The sequence below is a fragment of the Desmodus rotundus genome, chromosome 4 (genome assembly GCF_022682495.2).
Source record: "Desmodus rotundus isolate HL8 chromosome 4, HLdesRot8A.1, whole genome shotgun sequence".
Lineage (NCBI taxonomy): Eukaryota > Metazoa > Chordata > Mammalia > Chiroptera > Phyllostomidae > Desmodus > Desmodus rotundus.
Window position 1 is genome coordinate 92,171,141 of NC_071390.1, and position 5,033 is coordinate 92,176,173.

The 5,033-nt window shown below is 32.5% G+C and overlaps 1 pseudogene; it reads left to right on the forward strand.

Moving 5' to 3' along the window:
• The first annotated feature begins 4,241 nt into the window (after window positions 1-4,241).
• Window positions 4,242-4,361, forward strand: LOC112317892 (U2 spliceosomal RNA; annotated as a pseudogene).
• The last annotated feature ends 672 nt before the right edge of the window (window positions 4,362-5,033 follow it).

A 5,033-nucleotide genomic window follows, 5' to 3' on the forward strand; every position in this document is an offset into this window, starting at 1 on the left:
CGGGAAGGAAACCAGGACTCAAATCAATGGTGTGGACCAGAAGGAAGAAGGAAACATTCAACCAGAATGGAATGAAGAAACAAGAATTCAAAAAAAAATGAAGAGAGGCTTAGGGACCTCCAGGACATCTTTAAACATTCCCACATCTGAATCACAGAGGTGCCAGAAGGAGAAGAGGAAGAGCAAGAAATTGAAAGCTTATTTGAAAAAATAATGAAAGAGCACTTCCCTAATCTAGCAAAGGAAATAGATTTCCAGGAAGTCCAGGAAGCTCAGAGAGTCCCAGAGAAGTTGGACCCAAGGAAGCACACAGAAAGGTACATCAGAATTACATCACCCAAGGTTAAAGATAAGGAGAGAATCTTAAAAGCACCAAGAGAAAAGGACACAGTTACCTACAAAGGAGTTCCCATCAGACTATCAGCTGATTTCTCAAAAGAAATCTTACAGGCAAGAAGGGACTGGAAAGAAGTATTCCAAGTCATGAAAGGCTAGGGCCTACAACCAAGATTACTCTATCCAGTAAAGCTATCATTTAGAATGGAAGGGCAGATCAAGTGCTTCCCAGATAAGGTCAAGTTAAAGGAGTTCATCATCACCACGCCCTTATTATATGAAATGTCAAAGGGAGTTATCTAAGAAAAATAAAATGATTAAAAATATGAACAGTAAAATGACAACAAACTCACAACTATCAACAACTGAACCAAAAACAAAACAAAACAAAACAAAAAAGCAAAGCAAACAACTAAAACAGGAAGAGAATCACAGAAATAGAGATCACATCAGTGAGGGATGGGGGTGGGGAGGAGGGAGAATGAGAGAAAATGGTACAGGGAACAAGAAGCATAAATGATAGGTACAAAATAGTCAGGGGCATGTTAAGAATAGTATAGGAAATGGAGAAGCCAAAGAACTTATATGTATGACCCATGGACATGAACTAGGGGGGAGGAATGCTGGTGGGAGGGGGTGTAAGGTAGAGAGGAATAAAGGGGAGAAAAAATGGGACAACTGTAAAAGCACAATCAATAAAATATACTCTAAAAAATTAATAAAACATAAGAAATACAAATACACAGATATAAATCTCAACTCAATTGTTACTTACCTGGACATGGCTCTCCTTAACCTGAAGACTAGAAAAGACCTCCTTTTTATATACTCTTAGAGTATCCTTTACTTTTGTTCACAGTATTTTATTTGTAATTATTAAACATTTACATAATAGCTGATAATCTCCCCCTCTAGATTATAAAATATATTAGGCCAGCTGCATGAATTTGGCACACAATTGTATCTGCCATATTCATCACAGTGCCTTCATACAAAGCTAATACACCATAAATAATTGTTCTTTTGGAGGTTAAAAGATACAAAGTTGTAAGGATAAAGAATGTGTTAGTTGAAAGAATTAGTACCGAAAGTAGTCTTGGAAGACCAGAAGAAGGCAAGCTACATCACAAATGAAGTGTAGCAGAAGAAAGTTTGGATCTTACAGTTAGGACCAAAGAAACAATTATATAAGAAAAGAGTGGGAGTAATTAAAAGTATATGTATGTAAAAAAAAGATGGGATTTTTACTAATATAGTAAAAAAAATCATATCTGGTTTTTCTTTCTACTGTCTCTCTTGCTCTTTCCCACAAGAATAAAAAAGTATGTTGATTGGTATGATGGACAGAATCTAATTTCCATGGAGTCTCATTAACCGGGGAACAAGGCCATGACATTGGAAATATATTGGGACCTATCTTACTTTCTCTTTTTCTTTGTTTCATAGACATAGTTGCATCCAGAACAAGGGGTGGTAGAGGACAAGTAGTGAATGATAAATTTAAAATGTCACTCATTCTCCACATAGTAAGACTATGCAGGACCCTGCCATAGTCTCCAACTTAATTTTAATATTTTAAGTGCTGATACTCTATTACAATTCTTAGCTTTTTCCCTATATTTATAATCAAATAACTAAGCAAGAAAATATAGCTAACATGTATTCTCATGGTACATAGTCCAGGGATTTTTTATAATGATCCTGAGGACCAGACATGATCAATATTAGAGTTCTATTCAATATTATTGCTGAAGATGTATTGCAATCTTGGACTGAATTAACAAAGTAAAATCTAGAACAAGAGCAATAATAAGATTTTATTCAGAACTTCTCAGAACACTCCTGGCATGTGGTCTATTCTTGGGAACTTTAAGTGACATACTGATAAAGACAGAATATATTTTGTGGATCTTTGAGGCTGTATTATTACTGTTAATTGTTTGCTGAGCTTCCTGTAAGAGGCTTGCTGATCTCTGCACATTGCTATGTGACCTAGAATGCGGCCCCTTGGGAGTTGTATGTTTTTCTACTCTATCAATGTTAGATTTGAATGCCACCTACTTTAGTTATTACAAATAAACAGCAAAAGTAAAATAAATGAGTAAAAGATATACGCCACCACTCTGAGCAAATTTTAAACTTTTCCTCTATTAAAAGATTAGCATAACTTAGGGCTACTCCTTCAGCCTCATTCGTAAAAAGAAGATATATGGAGAAGAATTTCAGCAAATATACAGCTGTCCTATTATGTGAGAAATAAACCTTTATGGTTTTAATCACTAATATTATGAAGCTGTTACTACAGCAAAGCCTGGGGAAAGTTGACTAATAATGTCAGACAATCTGAATAATTAAGAGCTTTAAGACAATTTCATATCAGGAAGAGTTGAAGAATCTGGAATGTTCTATTTATTAAAGAAAAATATAGAGGGACATTGTAGCATTCTAAATAGTTAATGACTGGTCATATATTTGAGTAATAGAACTGTTCTCTGTATTCGTGCTAGGTCAAATTAGGACTAATAACTGGAAGCTTTAGCATAACCCATTTTAGCTGAATACTAGAATTTTCTAACTTGCAGAAGCTGTCAAAAATGAAATTGCAGTTTTAGAGTTCTTGGAAAGTTTCCTAATATTGGGGAGTTCAAATAGCTCAGTACATTTATCTTTAAAAGAATCCCAATATTGGTTGATTCAATAGACTATATGGCCTCTTTTAAAACCATAATGCAAAATTTATGACAAAATATAGGCAACTCATACAAACCTTTCTCCAAAGACTCACTGTCTATTATGTGTTGATTTTCTTCCCTTCACTCAGTTCTTTTTCAATCATTATGAACATGAATTGGTAAAGAGAGGAAGAATTTATTTTAAATAATTTATATGCTTCCAAAATTAACAGTCTCATACTGGGTGTAGCTGTCAAATATGAGAAAGTAATACCATTCACAAAGATAAATATTTAAAATAAAGTAACTGGATTTTAAATCAAAATAGGAAATTAAAAATAAAAAAATCTCTTTGTTCCAAAATATGTAAAATTAAAACTGTACTAATGAGTACACAGAAATTTGAAAGTGACTCTCCATTGTTGCTATGCAGAGTATCAGAATGTGATTCTACTTTGTTCATGAGTCTATGGTATGTTTGTCAGCATTAGCAGAACAACTGACAGGACAGTTGGTTATTTCTAATTTTTCTATCCACTATAGAATTGTTTAAAGAACTTTGCTAGGAGGAGGGGGTCATGAGGGGACTAAATGGTAATGGAAAGAAATATAATAAAGAATATATATTTCAAAAGTGCTAAACCAACTTTTTAATTTAAAATTATTAAATTCTGTACATCTTCAGAAAAGTGTTCACACTTGCTATTACAAGAAAAATAACTATCAAATCGGTTTTCTTTTGATACTTGTTTTTGTCAAGTAAACAAATTCAGTGTCATCTAAAGTAATTAACATATTAAATGTGGCTGCCAACATGTTTCTTCTATACCTTCTGATTTGTTATTTTATGTTTCATTTTAGTTATCACTAGGTATAATGTTCAATTTCATCATACACTAAGTTTTTTCAAGTAGCTAGTACACAGTCACTTAGTAAGTAAATATTTATTAAATTTCAATAATAAATACAAAATAACTATAAAATAAGTGTTTTAAAAGTGTAAACATCTCACTATCACATCTGAAATCTCAAAATATTCAGCATCAGCAACTTTAATACATTTTTGAACACTCATGAGAAAATTTTCTTTTGGACTCAAATTTAGGATGTCAGTGATTTTATGACCTAAATGGCAAATAAAACTTAGTTGTTGATAATTTGAGAAAGAGGTTTTATAATGTTTATTCTATTATTAACTAGGTTTATCTTTTTCCTCTATTAAAATGTTGACTAATCACTTCTCAGCCTTTTGACTAAGATCAAAAGTAGTATCTGTTCTTATCAGTTTAAAACGCTGACTTAATACCAAGTATAATGCCTTCTTTCAATCAGTTTTTCCATTTTATACCCACAAATAGTGCAATAAATAAAGCAGGGAAAGTTTGGTTTTCTTGTCCTTTCTTCTAGTTGAATTTTTTAAAGGTTTTATTATTTATTCTCAATGATTCTCATTTCATCTGGTAGGCAAAAAATTTTAATGACTTTTTAAAAAGATTTTATTTATTTCATTTTCAGAAAGAGTGGAAAGGAGGGAGAAAGAGAAGGAGAGAAACAACAATGTGTTGTTGCCTCTTGTGCACCCCCTACTGGGGACCTGGCCCACAACCCACGCATGTGCCCTGACTGGGAATTGAACTGGCAACCCTTTGGTTTGCAAGCCAGCACTCAATCCACTGAGCCACACCATCCAGGGCAGAAAAAGATTTTAAATATTCTAAATATCTCTGGCAATTAAACACATCAGCATGTTTTAATAATAAACTCTAACTTATACTAGAATTTAAATTTTACAGTATTTGCTATACTCTACAAAAAGAAATATATCTTACATAATTTATGTTTCCATGTAGTTTTTATTCTTATTTAGCACTTATAAAATTGTAATTTTAAAAACAATTTTCCCTAGAATTAGTTATCTGTTTTGTCTTCAAAATTAGGGGATAGCTTTACATAATGAGCATCTGAATAATTGTACTTTTTTTCCATATTATACTTATGACATCTACAAAAGAGTTTGTTTAATTC